General features: G+C 41.3%; 1 protein-coding gene across 11 annotated transcripts in view; it reads right to left on the bottom strand.

The window, feature by feature from the left end:
• Positions 1 to 13,083, bottom strand: part of Pparg (peroxisome proliferator activated receptor gamma) — a 129,526-nt gene extending 116,443 nt beyond the window's left edge. For 2 of the 11 annotated variants that reach the window (XM_006505737.4, XM_030255223.1), the window contains exon 1: positions 12,592 to 13,064. The gene's annotated coding sequence lies outside the window, so the exon portion shown is untranslated. Of the gene's footprint in view, positions 1 to 7,882; positions 7,944 to 11,544; positions 12,248 to 12,331; positions 12,430 to 12,591 lie in introns of those variants that run through there. The other 9 variants (XM_006505739.3, XM_017321455.2, XM_006505743.4 and 6 more) reach the window with 8 other exon arrangements.
• Positions 13,084 to 14,556: the final 1,473 nt, after the last annotated feature.

Below are 14,556 nucleotides of genomic sequence, written 5' to 3'. Positions count from 1 at the left end.
CAATACTGCATCCAAAAGAAAGAAAAGCAGCTCTAAATCTCCCTCTACCTAGCTCCAAAACTGAAGTTTCACCAAAGGAAAACTAGTTCTTTGTAAAATGACTTACTCTGTTTGGCTCCTTTGTTGATTCTTTCTCTGTACATGTTTGTATTGGTTTTCATCAGGCTACCCTCTTAATTCTTGAACTTCTGAACTCTCTCCTGCAGGGCTTTCCCCAGCTACTCCCTCACTCCTTTAATTTCAGTTACACTCATTTTCAGCCTTGAATCACCATGTTGTGATGGGTTGTTGTTTAACCATTTCAACTGTACCCTTTTTGGACTTAGGTGGATTCAAGGCTCCTAGCTAAGGTACTCTATCTTTCTCTGAGTCAAGAGCCTAGCCAAACAATTTAATTGTTTGTGTGGAGGGGTTTAATTCCCTGTGTGCAGCGAGACATGAAAGAGTACTAAAACGAAACTGAGGTTTGGATATTCAATGAGAGCACATCTCAAACCTCCTTGAGCTTGTTATCCTTCCCGTTGTGCTTTTTCTCAGGAAGCAAAGGGTCTGCGCATGTCTAGCCAGTGTTTCTTTGCCCTAGTAGCTGAGCAGGTGTGAGAATGGGAGGAAAATGGCAGGTTGCCCAAGGGTGGAGAAGGTGCAGGTTCCCTGTATTCATCTTAGCAAACAGACTCCTATCTTCATTCAACATCTACAGATGAAGGCCTACCAGGAAGAATCGGGTGTCCAGAGATGTCACAAAGCATCTTTTAAAGAGGCTCATCTTTTGTATTTGCTTTTATATGCAAATCAGTTTCTCATTCTAATACTCTGAAGTTGTTCATAAATACAGGTCTTTCTTGGAAAATATTAACTATTAAATAACCATGATGGTAATACTTGTGGTTAATACATGAAATAGCTGAGCAATTAAAGTACCATCTATTAAAAGATGGGCATGGTGGCATACAGCTTTGAGCCCTTTACACAGGAGGCAGATGCAGGCAGATCTTTGAGTTTGAAGTCAGCATAGTGTACAGAGTGAATTCCAAGCCAGAGTTACACAGAGAAACCCTGTTGAGAAAAGAACTATTATAAACCAATGAGTAGGTAAAAAAATCTGATGGTGCTTTATCTAACCTGGCAAAATGTATGAAAGGGAATCAGTCTTACATGATGCATGGATAAAAGTCTCAGCAACATTTGTGTTGTGCTTTGTTACAAACCATTTCCAGCTGTAGTACTGCACAGGATTTGTCACAGTTGCTGTTGAGAGTCGACAAAGAGGAATGTAAAAACAGGGCTCAGGCCCCTAGGCCATTATGGAGCCTGTTCCTCTGACCAGGACTACTGAATGAGCTAATGCAAAATGCCAAAGTCTATAATTAACATTTCTCCCTTTCTCATGTCTCACTTTACCTGCTCTAGAGTATCAGGGTGAGCAGAATAAACTTTTCTTCTGATGTTAATTCCATATGTCCTAAAAATGTTATACAGAATGTGTTAATATTAAATAAATCAATTTTTTAGGGATTTCCCTAAAAATTTGGGGAGTAGTAATATTAAGAATCACGTATAAATTATGCTGAAAACGCACATACTTGTTCTTAAAGTCAAATTTAAAAGTACATATAAAATACTTAGGATGCACCGGTCCCCTGCTGCAGGCCGGAACTAAGGGTATACATTGCATAGATAGGTTAAAAAAAAAAAAAAGGTCAAGAGCTATAATACACATCCCTATACTTTAATAATACATGACAGAAACATGAAAATAAAGAGAAATGACACCCCCCCAAATCAGCAAAAGTAATTTGTGATACAGAAGATAGACTATCAGATTATGTTTCAGAGTAAGTGTGTCTTTCACTTCTGTCCTTTAGGCGGAGATTAAGAACAGTTTGAATACTCTGAATTCAAAGGCTGGTGGTCGGGGTAAATCCTGTCTATGCATGCTGCTTTTTAAAGCTTTATAGCCGTATCAAAACCAAATGAGTCATCTGTACATATTTGCTAGGGTTGGAGACTTCTGAGAAGCACAGTGAACACATGGAATAGGTTAAGTGGCTGGTCATGCCAATATGCTATATGTTCAATCACTGTTACTTCACATCTCTGACAAAAACAGGGTCTTTAACTGCCCAGCGCTAGATCCAGGTTTGTAGTTGGTACATTGTGATCTTTACCTCCTAAGCCCCAGATTCACCATTCATGTGGCTGTGTTTTCAGAAAACAGGTTTTAATCTCAATGCAAAGATACAGGGTTCGGAAAGTCAGTGGTCACTCAACAAGGGTGCAGTTTGTAGGATACAGTAAACAAACTGGCCACATCTGCCAACTCTGGAAGTTTTGTTTATGCCTAAATTGATGTTCCCTCAATATTCCACAGCACTTTGTGTGGGCAAGAATATATTCTATTTGATTTCACATAAGTGCCTTTTAAATGTGTTTTCCTTGTGTACTGCCCTTATTCATGTTCAGAATTTATTTCTAAGTGGTCAATGAAACATTTATGTCATTTTAAATACCAAAGAAGAATGGTAAGGGCAATTTATGAATCCAGAAATATGGAATAGTTACAATAAGTTGGTTAGGGAATGGTCATTCTACACAGGCTAGGGGGCTAAGGTGGTGGCTCAGTGGCGAACAGTTTACCTAGCATGTTTGATGCTCAGGATTTGATGTCTCATACTGTATCCCTCCACAGAAAATCCTTTGGTGGGTTTACTCTTTGAAGTGTCAGCACTTTAAGGCTGTCCTACCACAAGATTCTAAGACCTAGAAATTGAAGTCTTGTTAGCGATAGTTCATATTGGCTGACATTAAGGACTAAATCAGCAGGAACTTGAGAGGGAAGAAAAAAAGATTTAGTATCACCGACATAAAACTTCTAGAAGACATTTTAATACTTTAAGATGGAAGGGGTATTTTGAGCCACAAGACCAATATAAGATACATACATACATACATACATGTACATATGTATGTAATACACAACACACACATATATTGACTATGAATTCATATATATATAAAATATACACACATATATATGTATATATATGCATATATATATATATACATATATATATATACACATTCACACATATATATTCGCAAAGAAAGTAACAGGAACAATATATAACCTAGGACAATTCCTTCTGGAACTTCTAGAACGGGGGTGGGGGGAAGAAAAGTCCAAGGGCTATTACTGTACTTTGCATGTATGCATGTACTTTGCATGTATGCACGCATATAAGTGTAAATATATGTGATTTTTGCATTGTTCACAGGGATTTGGGGAAACATACTACTTCCTATTTTCACACCACTTTCTTCAGAATTTCTACCATATTTCACACCAAGGTCTCATTGATAAGGGAAGCTTACCTTAACAGGCTTCTTCTATATCAGTGACTAGTTATTATTACATGTTCAACATTCTGCCAGGAGTTAGAAAGCCAAATAACTCTTACATGAGGTCACTCCATTTTAGAGAGAGAAAGAAAACAAAGAGTACACACATATATTTTTAAGGAGAAAAATTAAAAGAGGAGAGCTTTAAGAGAAAGTAATCCCGGAAACTGTTTTCGAAGCTCTATTTGACAGCACAAACTAAAGATCAAAACGATCATAGGCCATCTGCAAAATTGAACCTTATATAAGACTGTGAACATGATGAGGCTGTTAAAAAAAAAAGATGGATTTTAAGATTTTTTTTCTCTTTCCTAAATAAATAAATCATGAAAAGAAACCTGCTCAGGTAAATCTAATATGTTAAACAAAACTAAGTGTGAAACAAAGGTTGGGTATAATAGAGAAAAACTCAAAAGTCCAGCTAGAGGACTCTCATGCTTTGCCTTGATCTTTACTGATCAGGATCACAGTGGAACTAAGAAGTTAACTATTTTCTCTGTTGCTAAATATCTGCACTTCCAAGTATGGTTTTTAGATAGGATCTTACTATGTGGCCCAGGATGGCTTCAAACATGCAATCCTCCTGCCGCAGTCTCTCAAGTGCTGGGATTACAGGTGTATACCAACATTCCCAGTTCGAATATGGGTTCTTGTAACAAAGCTTTTATGAAGTTCTTGTATCTGTCTTTTCCTATATCTTCTGGTGCTCCAGAAAAAGCCTCAGAAGTGATGGTATAGCATTACCGTGTGCAACATATTGCCCAACTGCTTTCTAAGCTGCCTGAAGTAAATTACAGTGACATCAGAGATACGTAAATACAAATTTCTTCAGCTTCTAAATCATAGTGTGTTGTCCGCAGGACTTTGCATGCTAGACAACTCCTCTAGCACTGAGCCACACCCCTGGCTGCAATCGCCAAATCGCAGAATTTTAGAGTAAGAAACAAAACTTTTACTAGAAATCACTAGGAAGGGCTTATTGTCAACCTTTATAAAACTGGAATTGGAAAATAGCTTTATTTACTTAACATAGAACTGTTTTCCAGGGCTAGATCTGTAGTTGTTTAAATCCAGTCTTTGAGACTCAGGGTTCCTAACTGCTACTCAAAGACAAAAAGAACCAGTGAGACCCTGTCTAAGAGATCCAGTTAGCCTACAGCAACAGTTGGCCTACCGTGACAGGAACTTACAGACAACAGCACAGAGTTTTTCTAAGTAATCTAGCAAGCCAGCTATGGTGAGTTTTACAGGACAGTTCCCAGGGATTCTATGAATAAGGTGCAATATGGCCAGGAACTTCACATAGGCTACAGACAAGAGTATAGCCTAATAAATCCAGGCTGGCCCAATCCATTGTGTAGTGCTGAGGACTATGGTGAAACTCTCTGATCTTCCAGCCTCTACCTCCTGAATGCTAAGATTCCAAGTTGCTAGTTTGTGTTTGGGATAGAATCTAGAGTGTTCAGCATGTTAGGCAAGCACTCCACCAACTGAGCGACATTCCTAGCCCTCCCTACTCTTTCAGAAAAAATTTACTGAACACCTACTAATCACTGTGCTATATGCTGGAGATGGGAAAATTAATAAAAGCCCACTGGTACCTTCCTTCAAGGAACTTCGCATCTATTACTTTCAAAGTCCTAACAGCCAGCAAATTTGAACACTGCTGAACCCAAAATTTAAAATATTATACTGCCTTTAAATAAAATCAGGATGTTACTAAGTCATTCCAAATGCTTCAAGGAAACATGTAGCAATCTTCCATTGCCAAATACTTGCCTGGGTGCACTCTACTTTTCTGAATTATTCTGACATATGCAAATAATTTTTGAAGTTTCAACTTCACTTATATTTATATCATTCACATGTTTGTTTTCTCCCTTTATAAACCTTATCCAGTATATAGAACAAGAAAAACATGCATATGGATACACTTTCCCACACACTCAAAAGTTTGTTTACATGGGTAATTATCAACCGTAAGAAAGAGACAATATATAGTAGGGTGGGGTTTCAGGATTCTCAGAGTTAGGTTCATAAACTGAAAAGTTGTGTAAACACTAATGACAGGTAAGCAGTATGCTTAGTACTGGGTGTGAGGGTGGCCACTCTTAACAAATCCCACCAATTATCTGATTCTCAGAACTAGTAAGGCCATCAAACTTCGGTTTCTAACAGAGCTTCGTTGAGTTGCTGTAACCATTTTAAGTCTAAAGAGAAGAAAGCAGAGTATGTGTGAAGTGGATCTGCCACATAATGCATAATGAAGCATTAAGAATCATTTCTTCTTCTTAGGCTTTTTTTTTTCTCACTGAAGTGATTGAAAAACCCCATTGTGATCTATTAGGAAGGTGCTTTAGCTGTCTGCTGGAACTAACTCATGAAGACAGCAGGGGATTCGTGTGACATTGTGGAGGAGGCAGAGGACCTGAGGAAGGGTGATAGCATAGTGCTTGACTACTGCCAGCTCACAGCGCTGAGCTTTGATGACGTTTCCTAGGTAAAATGCTATTGCACAACAACTGTTTTCTTTTGAGTTGAAAAATAGTTTGAGGACCATCTGAAACCTGTCTTGATTTAAGTTTTTTTAAATTACATTTACTTATTGTGTGTGTTCAGGTGACGACACTCTGGAGTCTTCTTTCCTCCCACCATGTGGGTCCTAGGGACCAAACTCAGATTGTTCAGCTTTGACCGACTGAGCCATCTCTTAGGTCCTTGTCTTGATTTTTATGAGAAAAAAAAATATGTATGCATGGTGAATAACTCATTTGTCTTTTCTTATCACTGCTGGTCCACATGGTTGGTTTCATGTATATTTTGCTGCCAAGGGCCACATATTACCTTATTTCCCCTCCCCTCTTTTAACCAACCCCTTTATCCGACTCCACACATGAGCAAATCTCCCTTCCCCAATCCTGTCCCTCCTTCTAAGGGCAGCGGTTATAGGCATTCACCAAATGTGATTTCTACTCTCTCTTTCCAACTCCACATGAATGTGACCTGTGTTTTCAGGCAACAAGAAATCAAGGAAGCAAACTTTTTTTTGTCCTGATAGTGACGTGGTCAGTTAATTCTACTGAGAACACTGGCTCTTTAAAGTGGACTCCAGACCTTCATATGACAACAGCACTTTTAGTGGTGGAATGACAGCTGCAGGGGTGGGGTCAAGGTTAAGGAGTTCTTTCCAGTTCTTCACCCCAGCACTCAGTCTCACAGTTCTGTGTTTCCCTATTGCCCTCCCTATAAAGGAGAATGTATTGCTTAAACACACAGGATAAAAGAATAACTTGTCTCTATTCCCTTTGCTAGATTCTCCCCACAAGTTACTTGAGGGTCAGGAAGAGTAACAGCAGTGAGAGGCAACCTTAGAATTTCAGTGATTCGAGAAGCCTGAGATGTCATAAAGGAGAGGAGTGAATTCTCCCAACCTACTCTTACATCCTAGGACATGGTAAGCACACAGCCTGTGCCTGAGAGCAGAGAAGACTGGGATCTGTATGTTCTACTCCTACACCCTCCTACTCAGGGTATTTCCCTTTTCTCTACTTCCCTCAGATTACCCTTGTCCTTATCTGCCGCAAACTGAAAAGGACTCCTCACTTCCAGGTCCATGCCAATCTGAACTCTTCCAAGGGGTCAGACAATTTGTTTCAATTCATTTTATCTCCATTTTAGGATTCCAGATAAGTCTATAGGTTTTTTTTTAAAGTAGTTAAATATAGCATTGAACTTATTTTCTAACGAGAATAAGATGGGGCTAGAGAAATGGCTCAGGAGTCAAGAACACTTGCTGCTCTTTCAGAGGACCCAGGTTCAATTCCTAGCATCCACATAGTGACTCACAGCCATCTGTAATGCCAGTTCCAGGGGGTTGGAAATGCTTTTCCAGCCTCTCTAGGAACCCAGACAAAGTGGTACACAGACGAACATGCAGGCAAAATAACCACACATGTCTAACATTTATAAACAGTAATTGTTGAAGGGTGATACAGCACTTGCCCAGCACATACAAGGCCATCGGCATTCAATTACCAGTATCTCAAAGCAAAACATATGGCACGGAATCAATAAAGAGGAGCCTGGGGGCATTACTGTACAAAGTAGTACAACAGTACTACTTTGCATGTGAGGGGCCAGGGTTTGACTTCCAAAACCTAAATAAATAAAAAATGATTAACTGCAACAAAGCCTTATTCTATTATCTAGTTTAAATTCTGCCTGAAAGGTTTAAATTTACTGTAACCAATGCAAGTTATAAAGATTGATGACATCTTTCTTTTGTGTCCGGAACAGTGCAGTGGAGAAAAATCCATTCTACACTATCAAAAAAGATTTCTCAGTCACTGTCCTGGTCTCAGGGGGTGCTTGAAACCAGAGCCAAGACTCTTAGGAAGCCCCAACAGTACTTGCTAATAAGAGGGTAGAAGTTAATGAGAATCTGGGCTCCCACTCCCAAAGGGAAACCCACGAAGACACTTACCCCTACTTATAAGCACCAGCTTGAGCCTTCCGTTGCCTCCATAGGCCCAACCTTGCATCTCTGCCTCTACAAGATAGAGCCTGGTAATTCCAGGTCTTGAGTTTGTTTGTTTGTTTGTTTGTTTGTTTGTTTGTTTTGCCAGGGACAATGCAGTTCAAGCCCCACGGCAATTTCCCCAGCAATCACTTGTGCACACACAAGCCTTTTCCCATCCCACTCATCAGGCAAGCACGCAGCTCACCAAGACGCTGCTTGGGATCAGCCCAGGATACCATATCCAGTCCCAGTCCATTTCTTACATAGGGAAGTCTCTTACAATAATCTGTATTAGTTAACCCACAGAGGGTTTCAAATGTGGGGTCATTCATATACTTGTCCAGTTGCTGCCTGCCAATAAGTGGCCTATTAACAGTCACAAGTGACTTGTCAAGCTTTTTAGAAGGCTAATTTGGGTTATTGTTTGTTGCAACAAACAAGCAGTTTTAATGACTAGCACAAGGGATTATTTAGTCTTTTAGGTGTTGGTAATAAACTATGGAGCTGAAGGAGACTACTATGCTTGGAAAAATAAACTTCCCCTGGATAACATATTCAACTCTCTCAAAAGTATGCCATAAAAATCCATAAAGAGCAGAGCTTTATCAAACAAACAAACCAGCCTGCCGCCCTGGAAACTCAGTACAAACACAAAGACCCCTTGTCTGTGAAGGACTCACAAAAACAGAAAAAAAAATATGTTATGCTTGTTTTTGTCTCAAATCATCAGCAATAAAGAATATAATTTGAAGCTGAAAACAGAATATTTCTATAATTTTTTTGAGTTGGCTATAAAACAGCAGACATTTTTATCTTTCTTCACAGTTATCTCGGAGGCGGTAAGAGAGCAAACTAGTGAGCCTTGTGAGCGAGTCAGTGCTGACCTAGATAGCTGGGTAGGCTGTCTTTAGGATCTCAGCTCGGGTAAATTCAGGGCCCAGCTCTTATCGTTTAGGAAATCCAGGCTTGCTGATAAAAGTCTTAAAACCATACCCAAGACAAGCAAATAGAAACAAAGACTCATAACTTTAAGCTTCCCTAACTTTCCATACTTAGAAAGAACATAATAATTGGAGTAGTTAAGCAGCATATGCATCCATGTTCTAAACAGAATATTTGATTAAAATATTGATATGTACGTATAACTGAAGAGAAGTAGTAAGAATAAAGCTAGGTCTTAAGATAATGATTTAAGGATATACCATACCAGTGGTAGATATTATCTTAACATGAACCGTACATTTCGCCAAAGTATGGCCTATTGTGTTTGAGATCTCCTTATAAATGCAGTTGTGCTGGATAATTTATTAAATTTAATATATATAATTTAAAATAGATAATGTATAACTCTCAAAAACCTCCCCCTGTATTGTGAGAAAATTACAAGAAATGAACAAAAACCACCTTAGGGGAAAAAAAATTAATTTTTTTTTTAAAAAACCTCATATGCTATGAAACTAACTAATATATAGTATTTGAGGCTCCCTTGGTATTGAGACCAACATTTAACTGGCCTTGCTTTTTTTTTGGTCAACTTAATTCTGTTTCTAGTGACCTTTGTAAGCAATCATGCCGCTGCCCTTTTTGCTGTATTTAGGCGTTAAGAAAGTGAAGTTAAGTAATGGATAACAGGGAAATTTGCCACAAAAATAAGAAAAACAAGAAAGAAATTCACTTTGACAATTTGTGGGTTGTGCATATGTTTAAAATTACATACTATTGACTTAAATCAAATTGTCTTGACTAGTGTAGTATTTTTTTAAATCTTCTACCAATATTTACTTAGTGGAATCCTATGAAAGCAAAAAAAAAAATTCTTCCAGTATTTTTGCCTCACTTTATGACACAGAGAATATTTCCAAGTCCACATGACAATAAATTTAGCAGAAAGACACAAATTAGAATGGCCAACATGTCTTGCCATACGCACCGGGCACCTACAGACCCTGTGAAAGCTGTGAAAATATTCAGACTTTTGGGTAAATTATTTTAACAAAATTTTTATGTAAGTTTCCTTCTATTAGCAACCACTTCATAATTTGAAAAGTAAGTTAAATACATTGCTGATCCTTATACATGTTTTCACAGTGCCTTTACATATTCCCCACACAGAAGGATCTTGACAAGACTGATGGAATATTCTTTTCAGAGACTTAAAAGTAAAAAAAATCATTTATTTAAATATGTAAAACTTACTAACTGAAATCAGTCACTTGCATAATCCATTTCTACGTCAAAAATTTAAAGTCATGCTTTTCATATATGAATTTTAAATGTCATAGGGATTTTGAAACTAAAGATATGATTTTTTTTAAAGTGTAATTTGCCCTTTTCTGTTAAAGTGATTCTGAAAGATGTAGTGACATGAATGTTAGGAAAACCAGCTCCTTTAAAGGAAATATACTTAATTATTAAAAAATAGTTATCACAAAAAATATCAAAGTAGTCTTAAGTATTGATGTGTATAATGTTTCCAGGTCTTTTAGTTCTAATGTGTTTAGAAGAACTTATAATCTTTGAAATATAAAAGACCGAGGAAACAGCATCAAAAAACTCTTCGGCCTAGAGGCATCAAGAACTTCAGACTTCACCGGCGCCATTGTTCTTCAACAGTTTGAAGAGTTTGAAACTTTTACATATGAAAAAGATTTTTTTCCTTAAAAAGAAAACTGTCAACAATCTTTTCCCTTCTAGTGAGCTGCAAAAGCGTGAGGTGACCACCAGTTGCTCCTTAGATCTTCTCACTGAAGATATAGTTCTCAGCAAATTAAATATGAAGTAGCACTGGAGTGAGCAAATTTACACAAAACACACAGTAAAATAAAAATCGAGGGCTTTATAATATGTTTCACTCCAACTAAGGCATGACACTGAGTTAAAATGTTCATATATTAAAATTAATATTTCGGACATTTACTTTAGAGCAAATGTGGTTGAAGATAAGACAACAGAGAACTTATTTTAAAGTTGAAACCCAATCTTCTGAAATGCTGCTCCAAATGCTCGTAGTATCTATGAGTGCTTCTGTCAAACTTGCAAGAGAACTATCTCTTTGAGTAGTCATAGCGTATATCCGTTCCTACCCTAGCCAGGTTTTAAATCACAGAGCACCTGGAGTTAGTTACATTTTTAGTCAGCAATTGATCACTTAGCTATGGACGACAGGAAGACTCCCACAGAGCACCTGATATCTTTGGAAGACCTGCCCAAGTCCAAGACTAAGTTATTCATTTAATAACTCCAGTTAACAATTTGCTTCGTGCATGATAATAAAGAGTTGACATTACAATAATGAACTCCAAATCAAGAGGCTTTCCAACTGTTAGCTATCCTACAACTTGGTTCATCTGGTTTTGTTTTCAAATGATCATTTAATTTTACATTTTTGTCCTTCATCCTGCTAAAAAGGGACACCTTTTAGCCTCTTCCTCACAGAAAACTTAACTTTTCTTTTTTCCCTTCTGAAATAAATGGCACGACCTCCCCCCTATTAGCATCAGAAGCAAAGCAGATTCTTAACAGTACAAGAACACAGCCAGACCATCCTGATGTGTAAGAACTTGGGGGCAGTTTGGCCACTTCACTACACACACCAACAAAAACGTGATGACGATGGGGCCACTCACCTACTCAATGGGAGTTAAGAAGAATTTAGCGCTGCAGCCTTCAGATCCCCAGCAGAGGTCCAGGCCCCTTCTTGACCTCCTCGCGTCCCTTATATAAAAGCAGCCCAGGCTACTCCCAGTTTCTGCCTCCTCACCTTAGGCTCCTCCCCAATCCCAAGCCATAAAGCACCGGGAGCCACACACCCACCTTCCGCCCCCAGCACGAGGGCTGCCTACTCCCGTGAGCCGGGCCCTGTGCTCGCCCCCTGCTTAGATTGAAGAGGGGCACTGGCGGGGCGGGGCCTTGGCGACAGTGACCCCGCTTTCCTCACACCTGGTGAGCCCCGGGCAGGGGGCCGTGGGCCAAATCGCCTCCGTGATCACGGGCGCATCCTCCTCCCCACCCTCCGACCCCTAGAGCCTCAGGGCGACCGGTGGCTGCTGGCGAGCCCCTCTCTAAATCTGTCACCAGGATCCGCACAATGCGGTCCCCAACGCGGTAGTTCTGGAGACCTGGCTTTCCTGTCAGGGTCTGGAACAGGGGCAACCCTGTTCCGCGCTCACACACATGCCTGCCTGCGCACCCTCTCAGGGAAGCACTGTGGCCCTCCGCACCGTGCCGGTGCCCCTCACGAGGACAGTCACCCTGTCAGTCACACTCGGCTCTCCAGGAGGGTGACCGGTCCTCAGCCGAGACCCCTCACTCTGTCCCTGAGTCCGCGACCCCGCCCCGCTATCACTCTCTCGCTCTTCTCTTGTGTGACTTCTCCTCAGCCCGCGCGATCCCCTCAGACCCAGACTCTGTCACCTTGTCTGTCACATTCGGTCCTGTCAAGAGTTTGCCTTCTCCTCAGCCGGGGTCCCTTGAGTCAAGATTCTGTCACTTGGTCACTCTCCGTCCTGTCGGAGTGTGGCTTTCCAGCCCGTATCCCCTCTAGTCGAGACAGGGTTAGGCTGTCAGTTACGCAGCCCTGTCAGAATGTGACTTCTCATCCCGAGTCCCCTCAGCGGAGACCCAGTCACCTAGCCAGTCAGATCCAGACCCCACAAGCCGAGACCCCCCCTCACCTTGTCTGTCACACAGTCCTGTCAGAACGTGACTTCTCAGCCCGCGTCCCCTCAACCGAGACCCCGTCAGGCTGTTGGTCTCACAGGCTCCTGTCAGAGTGTGACTTCTCCTCAGCCCGTCCCCTCAGCCCGGTCACCTTGTCGTCACACTCGGTCCCCTCAGGCTGCGCGCGACCCAATACCCCAGCGCAGCGCCCCAGGTCTCTTCTTCCGCGTCCCTCCGGCGGGCCGCGTGGCCCGGGGCGACTCTGACCTGAGGCGGCGGCTTGGCGGGTGCTGTGCGTCGGTGAGGCCGACCCGACCCGAGCGCCCCAGGCGGCTGCCGCTCTGAGTGCGACGGGCCCCGCCTGGCCGGCCGCGGACCGGAGGAGCCGAGCCGAGCCACCCGGCCGGACCGGGGGCGGTGCCCAGGGTGAGGCCGGAGGCCCCGCGCCCGCACCCGGAGGCCGGCGCCCACGAGGCCCGCGTGGCCCTCCCGCGCCCGGCGCCGTGCGCTGGTTACCTGGCCGCCTTGCTCCTCACAGCCGCTGGGAGGCGACCCAGGAAGGTCCCGTGTCCCTCAGACCGATGTCCATGTCCATGTCTGTCATGGAGAAGTTTGTTTTTTTCCTAGATGTGCTTTTCATCTCTCTCTCTATATATATACCATATATATTTATATATCATACATAACATATATTTATATATCATATATATGATATATGATATATAATAGATACACACCCATATATATATTTATATGAATTAAGTGAATTTAGGATCTCCCTTTTTTCTTTTTTTCTTTTTATTTTTAATCTCAGTTTTATTTTTATTTTTAATCTCAGAATGTTATGAAGGCGAATGCCTTAATCAACAGACTTTAGTGCTAATCATTTAATTTCCTTTTAAAAAACAATTGTGTGTGTATGCACGTGAACGGAGGGAGAGGTGTGGGCTCCCCTGGAGCTGGAGTTACAGGTGGTTGGTGCTGGGAACCGAACAAGGGTCCTCTGGAAGAACACAAAGTGTTCCTAACCGCTGAGCAATCTCTCCTGCCTTCAAACTATTTGTTAACCTTGTTCACTGGCTTTTTAAAATTCTTTAGCACCATTTCTTACATAGGAGACCTTACACATAGGGTGGAGAGGGCCTGAGAATCTCTTGTTTTTAAGTTAGACTATTGGAGCTTCTTGCCTCGGGAGCCTGAAGCCCACATGATAGACAGTTCCTTTTCTTGCACTCTTTCAGCTCTCACAGTCATGATCTGTCCTAAAGATTCACATTCAGAAAGCTTGCAGTGTCCAGGACACCAAAGGCCGTTCTTTTATCCTTTTCCAATCGTAATGATGAAGACCTTGCTCTATGTTTTGCTCTCCTTTAGGAGGCACTGGCCTCTGGAAATTTATAATTATGCTTCTTGCTCAAGATGCTTCTCCACTCTTAGCATCCTTATCTGTTGGGAGGTAGGGAATTCTTTATTCTTCTGGTACAAACCATCCTCACCAGACATTTGTGAGTATGACATTATAAAGAAAGTTCAGAGCTTGAATCAACAGATTCATGTCCTTCCACATTTTTTTTTTTTTTTTGGTTTTGGTTTTTTGAGACACAGTTTCTCTGTGTAGCCCTGGCTGTCCTGGAACTCACTTTGTAGACCAGGCTGGCCTCAAACTCAGAAATCCTCCTGCCTCTGCCTCCCAAGGGCTGGGATTAAAGGCATGTGCCACCACTGCCCAGCATCCTTCCACTCTTAAGTCCTCAAATAATAAGACACAGGTCAGGTTCATATAGGGACTCTAAAGGCCATGTTACTAACCATGCAAAGACTCCATTTCCATGCCTGTCATTAAGTGGCCATGTTGACTTGGGTCAGCATCCCACACTCAGTGAGAAGTATGTATGTATGAAGTATGTAGTAAGTAAGTAGCCAACTTCTTGCTCACCCAGGAGTTTCAATCTACTTTTGTTTGGTTTTTGTTTTGTGCT

Source organism: Mus musculus, chromosome 6 (genome assembly GCF_000001635.26).
Source record: "Mus musculus strain C57BL/6J chromosome 6, GRCm38.p6 C57BL/6J".
In the NCBI taxonomy this organism is placed as follows: domain Eukaryota; kingdom Metazoa; phylum Chordata; class Mammalia; order Rodentia; family Muridae; genus Mus; species Mus musculus.
The sequence above is the reverse complement of the archived record's forward strand: the minus strand, read 5'-3'. Positions and strand labels throughout refer to the sequence as shown.